Source organism: Cervus elaphus, chromosome 29 (genome assembly GCF_910594005.1).
Source record: "Cervus elaphus chromosome 29, mCerEla1.1, whole genome shotgun sequence".
NCBI lineage: Eukaryota > Metazoa > Chordata > Mammalia > Artiodactyla > Cervidae > Cervus > Cervus elaphus.
The window spans coordinates 35,438,181-35,446,878 of record NC_057843.1 but is presented as its reverse complement, the minus strand read 5'-3'; the positions used below and the strand labels follow the sequence as shown (position 1 = coordinate 35,446,878).

The following is an 8,698-nucleotide window of genomic DNA, read 5'->3' as shown; positions in this document are numbered from 1 at the left end:
CATCAAGGGTATGATGGGTTAGCACTAGAAATATCTGTCTCCTGTGGTTATTTTGCTTCTGGATCTTTCATATTCTTACTCTTTTACTTCAGCTTTGAAGGTGAATCCTCTAGTTGATCTTTAGAATCTAGAAACTGCCGTGAACTCTGTCAGGGGGACTTGGCAACTGTATAAGTTTCTCTGGTTTGGGCTCAGGGTCTCAGTATAACCACATGAATACTAGCTACCAAGGCATAACAACTGTACAGTTTCTGTCACGGTGTTATGCATCCTGGGTAGACCCGGAAGCCACTCCCTTGTCTCTGAAGCTACAAATTTTCTTAATTGAGAGAAATAAAATTCTCAGTGCTTATCTGACACAGCTGGGTGCAAGAAGGTGCTAATGGACCAGTGACTGCCTCAAATACATTTTAATGAGACTACTTCCAAGAAGCTATGTGCAACTGAGATAAGAATATGAAAGAAGTCTAGAAGCTGGAAGGAGGTAAGAGAGACAACAGAAAAGGGTCTTTGTTTAGGTCTCGTGGGGAGTAATGAAGATAGACCTTAAAGGGCAAATGTCTTTCAAAAATTTTCACTGCCTTCTACCCTGGGCACGCTTTTTCTTTTCTATCCTCCAGGCTTTCTGCAGAAGTGAAAATTACAGCTTAATTATGCAGGCAGTGGAGAGTAGCTGCCTGCTATGAGCATGAATCATTCATTTATTACAAACCAACATATCTTGAAGTGTCCTGTGGACAGGGTGCTATGCTGGACACTGTTACTTACATGAGGATGAATCAACTCACCCCTAACCTGCAGGAGCTTGCAGTCCAGTAGGTAATCAGATAGCCAAACAACCATAATGTAAGATGTGTTGAAGCAGTTAGGAAAATACATGCTATAGTTATGTGTGCTACAATACATAGTAGGGAGTAATTCTTACCAAGAAAATCAGTGATTTTTCAGCTGGAATTCAAAGAAACTTTCCAATTGGTTACAAGGGTGAGGGGGCATTCAAGAGAGAATGAATTCTGAAAATATGAAAGAGAAAAGCATTTTTGCAAGGCCTGAGATGTTGGATATACAGAAATATAGAATGTGCAGAAGGATCTTAGGAGATAAGTTTGAAAAGATATTCTGGAACCTGATGAAGGCCTAAGAATTTTTGGCTTTTTCCTTTGAGCAACGGGAGAGTCATCCAAGGTGTTTAGGCTGAAATGATAAGAACTGTGTTGTAAGAAATCACACTGGTGGCAGTGTAGACTGTAACAGGTTGTACCAGAAGCTATTTCATTCAGCAAGTAAGAAATATAGAGAATACAAGACTTGATGTGGACGTGTGCTGAAATTATGGTAGTGGAGATGAAGAGAAAGAGGACAGTTGATAGCATATTGTTGTAAGAAACCAATTAGCCTCAAGGATATGGTGAAATTTTGAAGAAAAAGGAGAATTCTTGCCCTCTCTAGAGAAGACCTCCGTATTGAGAGAGTGGAGACTAGCTTTCCTTTTACTGGATGAGCCCGAATTAACTACTAAGGCATTTGACTGCTATGTCCCTAAGCTCCAAGCTTTCTAATTACCTCAGAGCTACTTTTAGTTCCTAGATTTATATACAACTCATCAGTGCTTCTTATTTCCCTTGTTCATCCAGTGCTCATTAGTCTTTACCAAGGAAACGAAGCATGATTAGAGGGTTAAACCACCAGTCCTTCCTTTCTGACACTCAGATCCTTCACATTAATCGTTTGCATATGTGCTTGTTTTACGTAGTACAAAGATAATTTCCCACAACCCACACTGAAATGACAGGAGTACAGCGTGCAGCATGGGCAAGAGGAGATGGGAGCGCAGGAGGAAAGACTCAAGGCTCTCTTTCTTAATGGACGGTTCTGGGAGGCAGTGTCCAATTTGGACCATCAGTCGAGCCTAAAATATCCTCCTGCCCAACACCTGGCCTCCTTGGCTCCATTCAACTGTTACTGGGAATTTTGGAAGCACAATTTGGCTGGTATGCTCTTTGGAGAGCTCTGCCTGGGGTCAGATCCCAGCCATCATCACCGGTTGAAACAATGTGGAAGAATAATACCCATAGTGGAAAATACCAGCAGGGATTGTCATGACAATTCTCAGTCTTCTTATTTTATTTTTTTAAGAATATGTAAAAGTAAAAAATAGTATCTTCATGAACTCAGCCCACAAAGCACATAATCAGCTAGAGAATGATCATCCTTGGAAAGACATGTACATTATTTGAATTTTGAGTTGAATTCAGAGGAATCTTGAAGGAACCTAAGGAATGGTAGGATGCAGAAACACACAGCATCATGGATCTTTGAGTGAAAAACCATCATGGGGGTGGGCTTATCTGAGTAGGGCTCTGCTGAGAATAACATATAGCATTAGAGTATTTTACCTGAAAATTCTCCTTATTGACTAAAATGCTCATATTCCCTGCTTTCCCAGTCCTTCTCTAGGCATTTCATCTTTAGATGAGATAGTTCTCACACACAGTAAGTTCTCAAACTTACTGTGTGTAAGAATAATCCGAATTAGATATTCTGACTCAGCTGATCAGAAATGGGGCCCAGGGATCTGCATTTTTGAACTGCATTGTAGGTGAATTTAGCAGCTCATTGCTTCTGTTTGGCTGATGGTGACTCTGCTCTGAGGTCTTCTTCTTTTGCCTCTTAGCTGTCCCTGAGATGGAGGGCCGGGTGTCTGTGTAGAGTTCAATTTTCCCAAAGTTAGAAAACCTCCAAACATGTTTACATTTTTGAGCTCTTTGAATCTCACATCCACCTGCAGCAAGGAATGAGAAAAGAGAGGAAGCCAAAGACTGCAAGTTTCATGTAAGGGTGATCATCATTCCTCCTGGGGTAATAGGCTCCCCTTGGAGAAAGAAATTGCAAATTACTAATAGTTCATATGGCAGAAAATTGCAAATTCCAAGCAAAATAAATATGTTCTTCCATTTCTGGAGTTTGCAATTGAATGTAATGTAGGAGGGTGCAGTATTAATAGGCAGCTATAAAATAGAACAGTAGTATTAAATTACATAATCAATTTAATGTTCTGGGTCAGTTAACAAAGAAATCTGTTCTCTCACTTCCACTAATTTGGACTTTTCAATATCCCATTCACAAGTCTCTCTCTCTCTTGTTTTGTAACTTCTGGGAAAGGCTTGGTATATCAAGTTCTTCCATAATCATCTGTAACAGCTGTATAAGGGATCCCAGACTAGCTGACCTTTCTCCTTTTGCAGTCTGAGGGTTGAAATGAGAACATAATCACCCACAATGAGCTGGCTGAGCAAAGTTGGGCCAAGCCATCAAATGCAGCTGTTGACTTTCCACAGGATTGATCTCTTTTGCCTCCCAGGACACTTCAGGATATATGTGTGCAGGATATTTGGCCATGTGTTCAGAGTAGCTGTATGTATGTATATGTATGTGTATGTTCATATACACATGGTGGTGGGGGCAAGAAAGACAGAAATTAAAAATGGGAATTATTTAGCTTTTGGGCTAACGTTTTCTGTTGGAAAGCCATCTGGTTCTTTTGCTCCAGATAGTGGTAAAACACCATGTTTCTTCTCAAGTGGCAACAACAAATAAGTTTCTCTCATGTGCTGAGTGGTAAGTGGTTATTTGAAGCCCTGTGCTGAGAAGGATTCTGAGACTGAAGCAGTCTTAGTCAGAAAGACTGATGACTGGTACATTCCATCACTCCAGAGGAGGTTGTAGGAGGTGAGCTTTATAATCCTGGGAAATGTCGTTCCTATATGCCTCAAGCAAATGCCATGATTTAAGGCCTGGGGCTGGAGAAGTAGAAGCCTTGGAAAATAGTGTGCACTCTGGTTTCCATGTTCAAAATAGCTTAGTGTTAGCAAACTCATTCATCAATGACTTGAGTGCCTACCCATTGCTAGGCACTGTGCTATGCTTGGGACAGCAGCAGGGAACAAGATAGCCGAATCTGAGCTGAGCCACAGCTGGAAGGTGAATGAACATATAGTCCTTGGGGTCACAAGTTCCTGATTGGTATAGAATAGTGACAGCTGACCCCCCAGTAAGCATACAGAACAAATCTGATACATCATTAAACACTTCTGTTTTATGAAAGTTTGACTGTGTATTCATTAATACTCACAAATATGAATGAAAGTGCTTGCCATGGAATGAAAACTGGGCATGGATGTGACATCCTCGGACATCCTGTCAAGTTCGAGCTCAGATTCAATAGTGTGGAACACTTACAAGTCCTTAACCATCAGAGTTCATCATTCTGGAAGGCACAGTGATAGAAAAAGCCATTTGATGCTTTGACCACATTTTAGTTCTGAAAGTTTCCCATGTGAAACAAGGCATAGTAGGATCAGCGAGGAGACTGATACAATGATACTGCGTTTAGTAGTGAGGAGAAAAAATATCAAGAGTTTTTCTAAGAGTAAAGGCTTTTGGAAAAGAATTTGTTCCTACAACATGCCTGTTTGTTCAGGCCCTAGTCCTTGACATTCCTGTTCGTAGAAGGTCAGAGGAGTAGCCCAGGGTCTTCTCAGATGCTCTGAGTTCTGAATAGAGCTGCAGGCAATATTTATTACTTACTTGTATAGGTTTTCTACATTTAAAGATAGGAAAAATATAAAAATCAAAGCCATTTCCCTCTACTCTTCACCATAAGTTGGTACATAGTCTGGTAATAATCCCAATTAAATCTGACAGATTTAATCATTTAATTCTGCTACTAGAACACTTATTTAGTTTTTTTCTTAAGCCATGTTCTGATTTTTTCTTTCCATTTCTCTCTGCTTGGCATTATCTATGCTTCAGCTCTTCTCTGCTGATGCATGTTTAAAGGAAGACTATGTTTTATTTTGGAGGCTTAACTATTTAACAGTGGTCCTCCGCTCACACAGTTAATTGCCATAGGAATATTTGCTATATAATGGCTCTCTATATACATTAGGAACAGTTCTGGGCAGGGTGAAAGAAAATTTGTTTGCCACCTTGTGTGGGTTAGAAAATTTTGAGTTGTTTTATTCACAGTGTCCTCTGGGAAGGAAACATGCTTCTTGATAAAATGCTTAAACAAGTCTCTAATACACTTTAAGGATAAGTCCTTATTAATCCTCCCAGTTAACTGTCAGCTGATCATCAGTCAAGAATCCAGTGACTTTTAACCAAACATGTTTGTCTCTTTACATCAGTGATATCCCATGACGTATGATGTCTCATACATCATACAGTGATTGTATGAGTATTCCTATTTCATATTATATGTAAGAGAATATGCAAATATTTCTAAGAGGAGTCTTTTTTCCTTGTGTGCAAGGATGAAATAAAATCACACTCATAATTAATTGAATGAGCTACAGGAGCTTTCTATGGGCTTCTTTTGTGGCTCAACTGGTAAAGAATCCGCCTGCAATGAGGGAGACCTGGGTTCAATCCCTGGGTTGGGAAGATCCCCTGGAGAAGGGAAAGGCTACACACTCCAGTATTCTGGCCTAGGGGTCCACGGGGTGGCAAAGAGTTGGACACAACTGAGCGACTTTCACTTTTCACTTTCATAGGAGCTTTCTATACACTCTCTTCAATCTTCACAGTTGTCCTGTTGGTTCTTCTTTCATCCCTTCTCACTGATGAAAAAAGTAAGGTCTGGAAAGCTTTCTTGGGAAAGCATAGCTACTAAGGAGCTGAACTTGGATGGATTCACAGTTACAGCTATCTCATTCTAAAACACTTCCCCCAGTGCAGCCCTATCTCTCTTTCTGGATTGACAGGTTTTCTGTTCTCATTTTCTTGAGTGCCTTGTGCTTTTCAGACATGCAAAGACACACTTCAGGCTCCATAGTAGGCAGATCTAGGGAGTACCTTCTGCTTCACTTGTATCATTGCTGTGGATTGGTTGGCTCCCTCAGAGCATTTTGGTCTTTGTGATGTCTGCATTCTGGGAGGCTGTGGACAGGAACAAATCTAAAAGCCCAGGGTTGGAACCTCTGCCTGTCTTTGTGTGAGAGATACTTGTAGCTACAGTCTATTGAGTCAAATGGTATATCTAGATCATGTCCTTGAACCCTATTATAGGAGATAATAATATCTCCTATATTGCAAAGTAGATGTTATTTCTCCTTTATATGGAGGAGGAAATTGAATTTCAGAGGATTAGATTAATATGCCCATGTGCACAAAGCTGCTGAATAGCACAGCCATACACTCTGCCTTAGTGTATGAATGAGGAAAGAAGTTGTAGGGTTTTCCCCCCTTTTCCCATTTATCATCACATTCTCCCTTCTGTCTTCTGAAGTTATCACAATGAGGCCATGGCTTCAACAGGTGGAAGCCCTCTTTGAAGATTAATTTGTGTTTAAATTTTATAAGAGGGCACATGACTCTCCTCTGAAGGACCCTTCTCCCATTCCATCTGTTTGCTGTCTCTTGGGCTACAGTGTAATCATTTCTGAGAAGTTTTTCCTTACTTCCCAGGAGAAAAGGAGAGACATTTCAAGAGTTTCTATGCCTGTGATGATAATAATTGTGGTACCTAATCAGGTAGCTACTGAATTCAGTGCAATATTAATTTGAGTTCTTCAGGTTGTCACTTATGGCTTCTTGTGTACTTGGCCCAGGTTGTCAGGGTGGGGAGGTGGTATCCTAGTGGGAAAAGGAGGCATTAGCTTAAGACTGAAAGATGGCTTAGCAGCTGACGGCAAAGCTACGGCTGAACCAGTGGTTCCAAAAAGCCATGTTAGTCTAGGGTGGTGTCTGTCCCAGGCTCATGCACACACTCAGAACTTCTATCTGGGTTTGAACGACAGCTTTGGGGACATTTCCAGAACTCAGGTTCCTTGTCTGTAAGATGAGTATCACACTAGCTCTTCCTTTAGAGGACTGTTGGCAGGAATAAATGAGATAAAACCTTCAAAGCCCTTTGACCAGTGCCTGGCACACAGGAAATAGTCAATAAACAGAATGACCTTATGGCTTGCATTTGCCCGGGACTATCTTGGTTTATGCCTATCCAGTGGCACCTTGATACTGTCAGAAGTATTGTGATTTAGACAGTATATTTTACGAGCATCCTACCACCAAATGCTGACTATTATCATTCCTGTAAAATATCATCCATTCAAATGTAAGCAACCCAGAAGTTAGTCAGGAGAGGAAAGAGAGAATCAGAGGGTTTAGCCAGATGCCAACCAGATCAGAGGAAGTTTCTGTAGACAGTTGTTTGGAGACGCTGACATGGTCAGTGGATATTCTGCATTCTAATGTGTTCCCTCTTCTCCTGCATTCTCATGCAGATCTGCAAGACTCTCGCATTGGAGGGGATAAACAGGTGCAGAGGCCGAGGCTGTAGAGGAACAGAGTAGTACCTGTCCTCCTGCCCTCCTGTCTGCTAACCCACAAAGAATAGAGTCTGATTAAGGGGGGAGTCAGAACAGGTCCTCAGCTGCTCTCTTCCTGTCTTCCTGTTTATTTCCCTCCCTTTCTTATTAGATCTCATTTCCACAGTATAGAATGGTAAATTTTCATCTTGGTTCTCATTTTCTGTTACCTAACCAGTTAACCCATTAACTTTGTGCCTTTTAACTCTTTCTAAAGTTAATCATCCATCTCCCCTGTGGAAAAAAGGTCACTTTCTTTAAAGGGCAACCACTTTTAAGAATTAGCCCGCTTTGATCTTAAAATGTTTGAAGAACCTTTCATCAAGGCCCTACCAAAAGGAGCTCTTTTGTTCGGCTGCCCTGTCGAATCATAAATTTGACCCCAGCATCACCACCCTTAAATCCAGGCGCTAACTTCAGATGGAAGCTGTAGTGATGCTGCAGCTCCTTCCCCCCATCCCCTCACCACTGCTGCCCCGTCCATCCTAGTGATGGACGGTGAGACACAGCCTCTGCAGTCGCTCAGGTCTAGCATAGGAGACGATGAGAAGACTGACCACTCCTGTCCCAGGGCCTGATCAAGTGATTCCATCTGGCTCACAAGATGCAGGTGCACCAGGCCACAAGGGGCACGAAGCTCAAAAGGAGATCAAATCTGTCAGGCTGCAGAGTGGTTAAGAATTCAGATGCTGTAGTAAAACCGCCTGAGTTCAAAGCCTGACTCCACTACCTACCACCTGTACAACCTTGGCCAAGATGTTTAAATTCTCTCCACCTTAATTTTCTCAGCTGCAAGTTGGCGATAGCAATCAACTCTACTGGTATTTTTGAAACAAACGTATTGGAGTGTGGTTGCTTTACCACACTGTGTGAGTTTCTGCTGTACACCAAAGTGATCAGCTCTACATATACATTATCCCCTCTGTTTTAGATTTCTTTCCCATTTAGTCACCATTGAGCGTTGAGTAGGCTCCCTGTGCTATACAGTCGGTTCTCATTAGTGATCTACTTTATATATAGTATCAGTAGTGTTGGTTTCCCTGGTGGCTCAACGGTAAGGAATCCACCTGTAATGCAGATGACCTGGCTTCGATCCCTGGGTTGGGAAGATCCCCTGGAGAAGGAAATGGCAACCTATTCCAGTATTCTTGCCAGGAAATCCCATGGACCGAGGAGCCTGGTGGGCTAGTCCATGGGGTCGCAGAAGAGTCGGACATGATTTAGCAACTAAACAACAACAATCAATAGTGTATATTTGTCAATCCCAGGCTCCTAATTCATCCCACCCCCTCTTCCCCCCTTGGCGTCCATATGTCTGTTCTCTTCAT

At 41.8% G+C, this 8,698-nt stretch overlaps 1 long non-coding RNA gene across 1 annotated transcript in view; it reads left to right on the top strand.

Moving 5' to 3' along the window:
* The first annotated feature begins 365 nt into the window (after nt 1-365).
* Nucleotides 366-8,698, top strand: part of LOC122686210 — a 182,946-nt gene continuing 174,613 nt past the window's right edge. The window contains exon 1 of the long non-coding RNA XR_006338655.1: nt 366-484. This is a non-coding gene — a long non-coding RNA (uncharacterized LOC122686210). The remainder of the gene's footprint in view (nt 485-8,698) is intronic.